Source organism: Lathamus discolor, chromosome 2 (assembly GCF_037157495.1).
Source record: "Lathamus discolor isolate bLatDis1 chromosome 2, bLatDis1.hap1, whole genome shotgun sequence".
In the NCBI taxonomy this organism is placed as follows: Eukaryota; Metazoa; Chordata; class Aves; order Psittaciformes; family Psittacidae; genus Lathamus; species Lathamus discolor.
The window spans coordinates 69,784,940-69,798,358 of NC_088885.1; the positions used below are offsets into that span (position 1 = coordinate 69,784,940).

Consider the following 13,419-nt stretch of genomic DNA (forward strand, 5'->3'; position numbering starts at 1 on the left):
GGCTGAGCCGCCGCCGTGGGGTTTCCTGTATCAGCTGTGCGTGTGTGCACAGCCCGCATGTGTGACCCTTGCGGGGTCACCCCGCCCGGCCCACGGCTGCACCCCCCCCGTCCCGGGAAACGCCGTGCCGCTCTCCTCTCCTCGCACGCCCAGAAGGTTGAGGTGGGGGGAAGGTTCGGCGCTGGGGATGGGGACTTTCGCGTTTTAGTTCTTTAATCCGAACTCCCTGACGGAAAGGTGTTGGCAGCTCGTGATTGCCGCTTGGGCTTTGCGTTTGGAGCCAGCACGTGATGCCTTCAGCAAATAAACCCAATTAAACGTTTCTTGCATCACCTCACTATTGCTCTTCCTCCTCCTCCCGTGCCCGTGCTCCCCTGGCAGCCCCTGCGCTCAGCTTGTAAGCGCTCTGGCCGTGCTACACCCTTCCCTTGTAAGGTCCATACCAGACCCTGCCTTAGAGAGCATGACCACCGTTTCCAGAGTATTCCAGTTTTTCACAGGGCCTCCTTTCAAAATGCTTTTAACCAGACAGACAGGTACTTTCACCCCCCTTTCACATGGGAGAAACCAAGCCAAGAAGATGCAGAGCAGCTCGCTGCAGAGCTGCGGACAGATACGACACTGCTTCGGGCTGAGCTTTTAGCCACAGGCAGTGCCCTGGGCTATTTTTCTTCTTGACTTCCCTTAAATTATACCCTACATTTATGGCTTACAACGGGGGCAGGTTCTCTGCTGTGGGTAACCTGTCCTGCCTCCTGCCTGGAGGCAGCAGAAGTGTTCACTGTGCAAGAGGCAAAAGTGTTCAACCTGCCTTCACACTGCAACCAAGCAGTTAGGGTATTCATCACAGAATTAGAGATTCATGAAAGATCAGATCCACAGACAGTATCTTCAGGAGAAACATTGTATTCTACAACTCTAATTAGAGTAGTGAATGAAGATTCTTTTGTTTGGTTTCTTCTTCCTCTGGCTTTTATAGACATAGGACTCCAGCTTGCCAAAGAGCAAAATTAGCCTGAAAGCACCAATTCAAGTACTTCCCTGCAGGTGCCATAAACTTACATTAGCATACCAGTCACAAACCTGAGATAAAGTGACCTCTGAAACTAGGTCTGGACTTCTTGTTCTGTTCAGCTGTCCCTGGAAGTCTATCCTGCTGGCCTCTGTAGTACATGGCATCTGGCTCTTCTGCCACTCATTCTCTGAAAGCTTCAGGCTTTTGTCACCAGTCATCAGGGAGGAAGCAGCAGATGCTGGCCCTTCCTCATGAGATGTCTGAGGAAAAAGGACCCACCACAGCTGCTGCTGGTGCCAGAGGAAGTCCTGTGTCACTCATCTCTTCACAAGGACCTAAGTAAGTTCAAAACAGATGCTTCAATGTGCAAGTTGAAATGAAAGACAACGGCAGACTCCCTGGAGCCAGCAGGAAACTGTTCCTCTACTGAAAGTCGTCAAACTGCATCCCACCCAGCACTGTGAAAATCCAGCCCTTTCTCCCCATTGATGTGCACAGGAATACAATAGGTGCCCTTCCTCTGCAAGCAAGCGCAAGTGCCTTTACAAGACCAACTCCATGAGGTGTCAGAAAGGAGACAGGTCCACAGAGAGGCATGGGGCATGCAGATGGTGCTAGCCAATCTACCCTTGAACAGCCTTTGAGTCATCTCAAAGCCAGTTTGGGTCAGAGCACAAAACAACTTAAAGGCTGGCCCTGTGAGGTTATTTCCATGGCCATTTCATAAAGCGGCTGAGGAGGCAGCTGTGAGCTCTGGTAATGCTCCTCAGCCTGGTCACCTCAAGTGAGCTGAACTAGGGGCCAACGAGCTGCCTCCAGCCCTGCAAGCTCCCCATGGGCAGGTAGAAAATATGAGTCCCAAGGGCTTTGAAAAGGCAACACAGCAGGCTGCTTATACAGGGCAGAACACTTTGTCTTTTTCCATCTGTTTTCCCATCAGTAAAAAGGAAGTGTGTACCCACTCAGTAAAGTACTTTTCCCAAAGTACTGTGGATGATTGCTAGTAGGAGGCACATAGTAATCTTCTCAAACCTGCAAACTGAGGGAAATTCTGTGAAAGTTTTCAGTGAGATTTAAAATGCCACATCAATATGCACACTGAAAGAAATCCTTCATGGCTGCATTTAGATATGTTTAAAATTTCACCTAAGAGGAGCCCTACAGGATACAGATTCCCTTTAAACGACTGTGTGTGTGTGTATCTGAACAGCAAAGGTTATTAAGGCTTTTTTCTTTCTAAAACTCCACTGCATTTTCAGTAGGATACCTATATTTAAATATCCTCTAGTTTTATGCTCAAAACCTCTACGCTCAGAAACTGGTATTCTGTGATGGCTTACGGGTATTTTACATATAAATATATACACATACACACATTAGGCTCTCAAGAAACCATGATAGATTAGGTACTTTTAAATAATTCATCGTTAAGCACCCCATTATAAATCTCCTGTTGAACAGCATGTGATTTTGCTAGAATTCTTGGCATATATTGAATGTGAAGCAGTGTGGTAAATCTAACTATGCCGAGCATCAAATGTGGAAGTTTTACATTGTACATTACATCCTGACACGCTACTGGGAATCTCTATTATTAAGGCTTCAGGGAATTTTTGAGGGAACTTCCGAAGTTCTCAAAAGAAATAACAAGACTGAGCGCTATTTCTCTATAGAAGTGGAGATTTCCTCAGAGAAGGGAAATTCCTTAAGTAGTCTGTATTGAATTAACATAAAGGTTTCACTCGAAATTGCCGCCTGTTAGCTTGTGCTCTGAGGCTCCTCATTCAGTGCTATTTAGAGGAAGGTCAGAGGATCTCGGCTTACCTGGTATGAGCTGGTGCTCAGAGTGTTTCCGCGGCTTGCTGCTCCTGTGGTGGGGCGGGAGAGATAAGGCAGGAACCACTGCTGCTAAGGGAGGTAATTTTCCCCCTTTTCTCCAGCAGTAGTTGTCACCCGAGATATTCACAGCTCTCCCTTGTCAGCAGTGGCCACACACTTTCTTGGAGGCAGGCAAAGACAGCAGCAGGAGCCTTGCTGCTTGCTGTTCCCTGCACCCTGCTGCTCTGAGCCAAGACTGGTCCTGATTGGGACATTTTACATGGCAATGTCCTCTATCTCCTCCCCTCGCAGGATAGCCTAAGGGCAGGTGGAAGGGGGAGGATGCTTTTATGTTGCGCTGTAAGTCATATTGGTTTCTTCTGATTCAGAGAAAACTGGCATTAGATAATGGAAACATGTTTCATCGAAGAACTTTGATCTTACTTTGTACTTGCATATATACACTGCAGCTATACATACATGCATATAAATATAGGTATTATAACATAGATATATACATAGCATATATACACTGTAGTGGTCACTGGTGCAGACCCCTGCAGCTAAGGAAAGGTGCAAATCTGTCCAGCTTCAGGTTAATCAAGCAATATAGAGCACAATTCACTGACTTCACTCTTTTTCCAGGTATTGTTAGCCAGACATTTCAATGAACTTCAGGATCGCTGATGCCATATCTAGTTATTTACATGATGTTGATTTTAATGATATCAGAGCGTCTGGGACAAGAATGCCTGTGTTTAAGATGCTATGCTAAAAACTGTTTTGGTGAGTACTTTTCCTTCTCCCTCCTTAGAAGAGCCCCAGTTGCTGTGGTGCTCCCCCAGGGGCAATTGCAGGGGAGCTTTCCCAGCAGCAGCTCCTCCAGGCAGGGAAAGCAGTCCTCACCCTACCTAAACCACCACCACGGCCTTACATCAGCCTTCATTCCTCTCAGCACACAAGGCCTTGTACATCTGGTCAAAGAACAAGGGATCGGACAAAAGACCAGCCACAGAGCGAAGCACTAGCTGAGAACACCTTCTGTCAAAGTGCCTTTGAGGTCTTCAGTACTGCAAGCTCTGGCAAGACCAGTGCCATGCCCACATCACATGCAGCATCTTCCTTGCAGAGACACAGGGTGAGACCAAGAGCAAGAGACTCATCCTCAGTACTTTGCAAACTGGTCGCACTCCCTGCCTGGCCAAATCTTCCATGACGGCATGCCAAAGTCTGAGGAGAATTAAAAATAAGAAAGAAATTAACACCAGGCTGGTTAAACCAGTGCTGCTTTTTTTCCTCTCCAAAAGGCAGTCTGCTGTGCCCATGCTGCTGCTGGCCTGTGCTGAGCAGGATGAGGAGCAGGCTGGCCCATTGCTATGTAATGAATGCCTTGCACTCAGCACACCCCACATCTAGCATTTGTGGGATGTGGCATTAAGCCCTTCTGGGAGGGAGGCAATTGCCCCGTGGAATTGAAATCTGGGATAGAGAATCTGGGAGGAGGCAAAGCCTCACTTTCAGTGCAGGCTATGATACTGTTGGGATTATATTAAAGGGCTGAGCCAGCTCAGCCTCCCTCTTCCCTGAGATGGAGCTCACCCAAGGCCCTGAGCAGAGTCTTGTGTCCAAACACAAGGCAAGTTTGAGCTTGGGCTGGTGCTCTGTAGTTAGTGTAGATGTAGGCATGAAAAGCAAGTCCCAGAGCTTTCAGCTTTCCACTGAAAACTGCTTCTGTCTTTCCAGAAATAACTTTTTCTCTGTAGGTTGGTAGGCTCTGTACTTTCACAGACCTTTTCCTCCCTTTCACCCATGTATTTTTACTTGAGCTAGACAGGTTTCTTGCCACCTCTGAACTTTTTCATAAAGTTGCTCATAGTTTCCACTGCATCTCCCCTTTACCTCAGCTCGCCAGTTCACTCTGATCTTTCTTTCTCAGTAGCTCTAGGTTCTGAGCTGTTCATTTAAATATGGTGCGGTTTGCCAGCACTTTTTTGCTAAGCCTTTTATCTGTTAAAGAAACAGAAGACACATACATGCTTAACATAAGTGCACCTTGCCAAGATGCTTTCAGTGGCATGCTTTTTCTTTAGATTTGACCATAAACATTTTAACATATCTGAATGATTAAAAAGCATTTCATCCCATGCCTTCTTTCCCAAGTAGTTTTGCCATTTAATGGCACTCTATTATTATGTTTGCCACAGATGTGTATAGGAGAGGTCTTTTAAACATCATATTCTGAGCACATTAAGTTAGCTTTGCAGCTCAAAGGTTGCAGGGTTAAAAGGAAATAAGCAAAATATTATTTTCTCTGGAAATCTTTTTCTTGCTTTCTTCCCAGTACAGATGTGAACATAAAAAGAATCCAGAAAGAGGAAAGAAAAATCCCCATTCTATTGAAAAAAAAAAAAATCTCAAGTTAAAGCTTCTTTGATTACTGAAATATTTACTTTGCCAGGCATAGATCAACAACAAAGCTTCAAGTCCCTTTAGCCTTGTTCCCCTGACTTTTGAAGTGGCATTCAAATAATATAGGAAGAATTTGCAGTGGTGCATCACAAGCCAGACATATAGCACCTTTTGTTAGTCGTGCTACTTACATCATTTAAAGATGTTTAGTCCTCCTTAAATCCAAATGGCTACAACAATAACTAAACATATGGTTTTGCTTTGAATGATCTTGGTGCCTTTCTATTCATAATCCTGCTATGTAATTTCCCTGTTTGTGTGGTCTCCTGAAAAATCATTTCCTCTGGCTGCGGCCAGTGATTTGTTAAATCTTTTTAAACTAAGGCTAACAAGTGTCAGGCTCCACTGCTGAGGAGCGTAGAAAATTTCCCGAACATGTTTAGCAAATGAATACAAGTTGAAAACACAGCACTTGCAGCCTTGCAGCTGTCCTAAAATTTCACAAGACCAACACTGTAAAAGCCATGGATCTCATTTTCCAAAATCCTATCACAGCAGCATGACTATGCCCATTTTCACACACTGATAAACAATTACTAGTGTAGCATACAAAACAGAGGAAAATAAGGCGTAGGAGAGGAACAGTGATATCAATTAGAGACCTGGTTCAAGGCTGCAGCAGGGATAGGAATATTTTAGGTTTGTTTTTTCATGGATTAGGCAGTCCAGAGAGCTGACATCCAGCTCTGCTTCCCACCCAGCCAAGCTGCTGCTCCAGGCTGGCTTGGCAGCCTCTGCTTGTGCTTCTTCAGGTCCAGTTGCACCTTGCATCCCTTCCAGAAAGTTGTGCCATGGGCTCATCACATCCAAGTTGTAGCCCCTGTTCACCAGGAAGGAATAAGACATTTCACAACTGACTGACTCTCCTATTTAAAAAACTAATGTCTTGAAAGGCAACATCAAAATGTGCTCTAGGTTGCAACAGCACGCCTCAAAGCTGTTTATCTGTTGGCTTAAGAAGTGGTACAACAGAAAAAGCACACTTTAGTACCTTCAGAGGCTAATTGTTCCCCAGCCCTGTCTTCACAGCAAGTGTTAAAGCCTTTTCTAGGTCACAAAAATATGACATACATGTTATTTTGATCAAACTGTGGAACAGCCATACTGATGAATTAAATGTTAGTACATTTGTGGAGAGGACAATCTGACACTGATGCACATTTCAGCTTGCATATAAGCTAATGGCAACACAAAGAAAAGAAAAATCAAGACACTGGATCCTCCACTGGCTTAAATCATCATAGTTCCTTCAAGATATATAAATTCTATTTTTGCCATAGAAATTCTACAGGAGTGGCTGGCCAGTCTGTAAAATCCCAAACATGGCATGCATTCACTTCTTAAAAATACAGAGTTTGTCAGGGGTAACAGAAGTCCGAGTTAGTACTTGACCAGAAGAAATCCAGCATGGAAGCCAGGCCTCCTGAGATAAAAAAGCCTGGCCATATGAGGCAGATGCTGGGCTGAGTTAGGAGAGGAGCTTGCAAAGAACAGCTCAGCTCTCCAAAAGCTTCAGGCACCAGAATGCAGAGAGGGGGAAGAGTATGTAGCACAGCTGTGAATCCCTCTCTAGAGAGGTATTTCCCTTGTGGAGTAATTTTTCCTGTGCAGATCTTCAGGAAAGAATTTGCATGTCTGTTAAGTCCCACTAGTGCACTCTCAGAAAGCCAGAGTGTATGCTTAAGGGCTTCTTGTATCAAATCTTACAGGCATTATTTGAACATGTGAGTTATTCCCTCGGCTTAGTGGAACCACTCATGCCTAGAGTTCCTGATGATCTTACTGTAGCCTCTGCAGTAAAATTCAAAAGGAAGAAGAAAGTGAATGTTACTGAATATAAAAAAAAGTTCATAGCGAATTGAAACATAACTGAACCCCCTCCTCCCTGCATCTAAGGTTCCACATTGTGTATCTGATCCTGTGAACAGCTTGCACAACAAGGCACTGAGATCAAGGGGGCTGACAAACCACAAGTTGTGCTTTTTGTCTAGTCAGAGGCATTGTTTTCATAAATTCAGAGCCAGTCCTGCAATGCTCCAGCATGCATGATCTTATTATCAAGACTGTAGTGCCATTCTGGTGTAAAGTTTTAGAGCTCCTTCTCTGGTAAAAAAACACAACTGTGCGTTACTTTTGCTGTCTCTTAAATAGAAATACACAAACCTGTAAAAAATATTATAATTACATTTAAAAACCAATCACATTAAAACCAAAGCTGATGCCAAGAACATTTTAGTCACAAAAACCAAGAGATGCAGAAACACTTCACTGCTATGGACTGTGGAATAAAGCATGACAATTTCAGCCTGGTTTATGGAGGCTAAATGCTTGGTACCCACTTTTGTATCTCCCTTTTCCTGCAAGCTGCCTATAAACTTTTCTCTTTCTAAAATATCCTTTCCACTCAGACACTTTTTAACCAGTCCTTCATTCCTAGGGCCCATTTTCTGTTGTGTTTTACCTCTTTATCTGGTTGCCCTCCACGCCACTCCTCTCCCAACTTCAGAACAAGCACTTTTTCCCTACCCAGGTTGAATGAAGAGACATTTTGTATTCCACCTTATTTTCCCCAATCTGGATGCATCTTTTGAGAAGTTGCAGGTTAGGAGAGGAAGGACTGATGCATCCTTCATTCCTCTATCATCCTCCCCCTTACCTGACTCTTTGGCGTACACCTCTTAAGCAGCTCCCAATACAAGCACAGAGAAGACATAGAGGTGCAAATGGCTGCTGTTAGTTGGGACCTGCTGCCTAGTCCTGTTACTACTGAGACCAAAACCATGCCTTGATGTGCAGAATTGACTGGATACAGTGACAAAAAGCAATCAGAAGCTGATTCTGGAAGCCTACTGCAGAAATACCAGCTGCTGAAAAGTCCCAGTTCTCTTGACCCATAAAATGCAAGTGTATTGGTCAGTCTGATAAGAAACAACAAGTATGACTTAAACACTTAAGCACCAGAGACACTCACATGAACCACATCAGTATGCATTTCTTACCTAGACAAGCAATGCTTTGCAGGCTCAAGCCAGTGAGGTGGAACACTGAATAGAGGATTATCTTTATTTGTGGGCAATGTTCTCTAGCCAAATCTGAACCACAGATCTTTGCATCTGGAAATAAAAGTATTATCTAGATTTTCTCCTGTATTGGTAATATTATAACAATGCTGCTGGAGACTTCTCTTCCTTACCTCTGCCTTCTGTTGCTACTTTCCTGCCTTCAGGGGGAAGGAGGAGCTGGTTAGAAACAGCTACTTCTTCATTAGGCGAAAGGATGACTTCAGTTAGAGTGCTTCTGCAGAACAGGCAGGAGTCACCATCTTCTGTTGCTTTGGTAGAGACGGCCACACTAGCTCACTTCTACACACTCACATAACATACTTGAAGAGACTATCAGAGAGCAGCAAGAGCAGGCCTGTTCTTCAAGAGATTGCAAGCCAGAAGCTAAGGCAATTCCATAGCCTGCCCCACAGCCCCAAATCAGCCAAGCAGGGCAGGCCCAGAGGTGGTGGCCAGCTCCAGTCTAGAGTCCAGACCATAATGCAAAGCATGGTAATAGGACAGGTCAAACTAGGAAGCTATTTCCTAGGTCAGGTCCAGAGACATCCGGGTAGGGCCATGGTGACAAGACAGAGCCAGATTCAGGCTGGGAAACGAGTCCAGTCACCAGCCCCAACAGAAAATGACTCCATAACCAGCCCTAGCCAGTCTGAGCTAGAGACCTCTAAGGCTAAGTTGAGATCTCCAAATAGCTCAGACAGGGGTTGATGATGCCCAGCTGAACTTAAAAGGATTTCTGGGCCCTTTTTAAGGTGGGTGGAGAGGTGAGGTTCGTCAGGTTCATTAAGGACTGTTAGAGTCCTCAGGGCCCTGATGGAGAGAATGAGCAAAAGAAATTGCAGAACACACTTGTGTATGTATAACATATACATGTATGTGTCTGTATGTACAATGTGTATATGTCACCATGTTAATATTCTGTTTCTTAAGCCCACTCTTTTCATTTCCAAGCATGTGGCTTACAATTTTAGATCCTCGAAGGCTTGGAATAGACCATAACTCTAAGAAGGTATCTGATGCCACACAGCAAGCAAAAGGTTAAGAAGTTAAAGAAAGCCACAGAGGCAATAAAGGGAGTGAAAGTACTTTTAAACAAGAATACAAAGCTACAAATAATATGGCCTGCATTCAAATTTACATCTAGGCTACTTTAAAATCTCTTCAAGGACTCTAGTTTTCTTGAATACAAATCATCATAAATTTTGGAAATAGTTCTTCTGCACTTCCTACAACCTTCCATCCTTCCTTTTTATTTGCATTACTGCTTTCTAATCCCACTACTACCTTTTACGCTCACTTTTTAGGGTATTTTCCCCAAACTGATTCTGCCTTTGATCTTTCCATTCCACAAGGGTAACCTTTCCAAGCTGCTCTCTATTATTTGTGGCAACTGTAATCCTTCTTAAGTTGATTTTTAACTGAAAGATTACTTCACCTGCTGTTTGCCTTCTCTTTGCTCTCGCTAGTGAGTGTCTGACCCCAGGCTGGACCTCACACTGAATCCTGAAATAGCCAGAGGTTTGAAATAAAAAGGTCATTCCCAGGACTTACCATTGCCATTGGCTGGGTTGTTACAAGCAGGGTGCAGGCAAACATGCACACATACATGCAGACGTCACACACACATGCAGGATTGGGCTTGCAACTCTTGGGTTTCCTGGGACAAGGTTATATTCTAGTTACCCTGCAGTAAGACATTTCATTTTTCTGCTGGAAAAAAAAGAAAAGTGTATGAAATTTAAAACAATTATTCTTATGAGTAACTTCCTTTACCTCATGTCCTGGTTTAATTTGGTTTTCTATGTATTTACAGTCTGGTTTTACGCCATAATTATTCCTGGCCAAATCATCTGAAACAATTTTTAAAACATTTAATTTTGCAAATGTTCCCATACAAATGCAAATCCTTTAATAGAGTTCAGATATTACATTTATTCTTCCCTCTTTGTTGCAAATTTGTGTAATGAGATTTTAATTCAGTTTATGTTGGATTTTTTTAATATTTAATAACTCATTCATGCGCTAGCATCACCTCCAATGGTCCAGGTTGAAGTCTGCTGTATTTCAAAGCTGTGGATAAACATCCTCTGCTTGCTGTACTTTGTCAGCTGTGATTGAGTGCATTAATGTCCCACATGGAGTTCACAGATCCTGCTTAACCAGCAGAAGGGGTTGCATGCACACTCCGTGCTGCACTGCATGTGGGCTAGTTCAGACTGCCTTCTATAGTGGTTTAAGTTAACTATATAAACTCAAATTAACTCAACTGTATAAACTATATTAACTCAAATTAACTATTTGAGTTAATTCTGTAAAGAAGCAAATGGTGTATATAAACATATTTCCACCTGCTGGCAGATCGGCTGGAGTGGTGACCTCCGGCACAGGAGCGATATCCAATACCTTGGGGCAGCAGTATCTTCAACCAGCAGGGATAGTCATAAAGCAAACACGTGCTTATGACCTGACATAACTAAAACCTGGAAAGCAAGAATCCTGCAAAAGCTGTGTTAAGCTTTGAAAAGAGAGATGGAGGTGACAAAGAAGACTGACGTATGCTACTGCATGTGAACAGTGTGGGACACCACACAGGGCAGTTCCCTCAGGGTTGTTCTGGAAAACACAGGTGTGGAGCCAGGATACGGCAAACCCTCCCATATTGCACAGATGACTCAACAGAACTTCAAAGCCATCTATACGGAAATGTTATTCAAGGGTGATTCATGGCCACTGGCAGGAGGGGATTATCCAGGGAGAGGACAAGGGCAGTTTCATTTTCTGAAACAGCTTCAGAGAAAACTAATCGTATTCACACTGAATTCCAGCCACTGTGAATGGCCATCGTGCTCTGATCTGTAGAGACTGGTGGCTGCATAGCATGTCTTCATGGAGGTGGGCTGGAATACTTTAGAAATAACAGAGCAGGAGCGCTCTCACATGCTGGAGAGATGCAGTGAGTGCTCCTCTTCGCACTGTATGAGCGTGGTCGTATCAGGAGAGAAGCCTCACATCTGAGAAACTAAAGCTAAGGAGAGCGGAAAAAGAAAAGCTTGATAGAAAGAGCGCCACACATGCAAGTTTGTGTCCAGGCAGCTTCTTTTGCACCCTTTTCCATCTCTGTAGTTGCAGAGGGGTTGCCAGGATCCAGACTTCAATAAAAGGCATCTGTTTCTGAAGTGAAAACCGGCACTTAGTTGCTAACAGCACACAGTAACTCTACACATCGGTGCAGAGCAGGAAATGAAAAACGCCTTTTCTAACTATGTTATAATGGCAATTTTAGGTAGATGGAACATTAGCAGTGGGTGCCAAGCTGGAAGCTGGCCACCCCTTCGGCTTTTCAGCAGCAGCTTTAGTCTTTGGAAGCTTTTCACAGGCTGACAATGCTTCAGAAGAGTCTACTTTTGTCTGGGATTACAAAAATCAATTGCACCACTTGTACATAGCATAGATGGTTACCAATAGGGTAGCCCCTTCAGCCAACTGTCATTTGTTACAGGTTATCACATCCAGTGTGCCACAGGAAGCTTTCTCCAGCTTTAAGGCACTATTTATCAGGAGACCATTTCCATTTTTAAACTCAGTTTTTCTCTTTTAAAGAAGAACAGATTATTTTTCTCCCAACAGGGAAAATACATTCCCTCAGACAAGGCACAGGTGCTGGTAAAGTGTCTTAGGTCCTCTTGGTCTTGTAAACCATTTCAGGACCTGCAGACAACACCTGTGCCACTGCAGTGCTGCACCTCTTGTTGTCTTTTAAACTTCTATAAAATGGATCTTGAGCTGTAAGAACCTTTCAAACCTTCTTTCAGTGCAGAAAACCCATACCAGTTGGTGGAAATCATAATTCTGCCAGTGTTAAATCTCCTTTCAGTTGATAAATTCTTCTTAATCAAAACAGAAGCATTTTATGTGTGAATATATTACTTAAGGAACACCACAGCAGAAGGGCAGGTTTCCCAGCTCAGCCCATATATCTGCACTGCAGCCTTTTGGAATAACAGAGGCAACCCAAAATGTCCTGAAAGCCATCTGGCTTCATTCTGGGGTGGTTCCTTAACTTGCTGTCATGAAGTTAGAGGAATACCTTATGTATCTTTTTATCTTCTCAGAGAATGGCATATGGATTAAGACCTGGACATCACCACCATCAGTTGATGTTTGGTTGCTTCACTCAGCCTGTTTGCTTCCCTTTTCAAACTGTTCTCAGGGCCACCAGCAGTTGGCACAAATCAAAGAAGCTTTCAGACTCCAATTTAAGTGAGGAAACTGGTTTTGTCCACCACTGGCATAAGATTCAGAGTATGAGCATGGCTTAAGAACCCACATTTCCTTTTTCTCTCCCTCAAGAGATACAAGACGCCTTGTAGCTGTTGCAGAGACTTGGGACACACTACTTAGCAACCCCATGGTGAATCAGAAATGTTACACAATGGTTTGATTAAAGGAAGCATTCCTCTTCAACTGAGACACAGTTATGTCATGGTTCTGCACAGAAAGCCTTCCAAACTATCATTCATCCAACAGTCCACAGCAGCTGTTAATATTTAAGGAGCACAAGAAGTTACTTAGTGTCTCTAAAATACCTGTGGGATTTAAATATTCCCTGTGACGTCCACTCGATATAGACTCATTGTGATTTTGTCTATGCCATAGGACTGATACATCTGCCCCTTGAATATTTCCTAGTGCATGACAACGAAAAGGTAGCAAAAATATAGTTTCCTGTGAAAAGTCATATATGTGCATCCACATACTTTACGTAACCTACGTTTACATATGTACTTTTACACAAAAATATGCTAAGAATACACCATTCAGACTGCAAAGTTCATGCTCAGTAGTTAGGAAACAACACAAGAAAGGTTACCTATGCAGCATGAGTTTAGTCCTGTGTAGTGGGTACTGGAGTTCAGAGTTGTGATCCTGCGCTCTCAGTCATGGAGCACGGTAAGTCATGTTTCGATCACAGCTCAACCCAAATAAGAGACTACTGCCCTGGCCCTACCACCAGCTACACATCACCCCTTCTCTGCCAAGGATATGATCGCACTT

The 13,419-nt window shown here is 43.7% G+C and overlaps 2 long non-coding RNA genes across 2 annotated transcripts; both read right to left on the reverse strand.

Moving 5' to 3' along the window:
• Positions 1-970: 970 nt before the first annotated feature.
• Positions 971-3,208, reverse strand: LOC136009246 (uncharacterized). The gene is made up of 3 exons (XR_010610431.1): positions 2,840-3,208; positions 1,978-2,054; positions 971-1,350 (listed from the first exon to the last, which is right to left on the reverse strand). It is a non-coding gene; the product is annotated as an uncharacterized LOC136009246 (long non-coding RNA).
• Positions 3,209-3,710: 502 nt separating this feature from the next.
• On the reverse strand, positions 3,711-8,408 carry LOC136009247 (uncharacterized). The gene is made up of 3 exons (XR_010610432.1): positions 8,302-8,408; positions 4,733-4,840; positions 3,711-4,063 (listed from the first exon to the last, which is right to left on the reverse strand). It is a non-coding gene; the product is annotated as an uncharacterized LOC136009247 (long non-coding RNA).
• Positions 8,409-13,419: the final 5,011 nt, after the last annotated feature.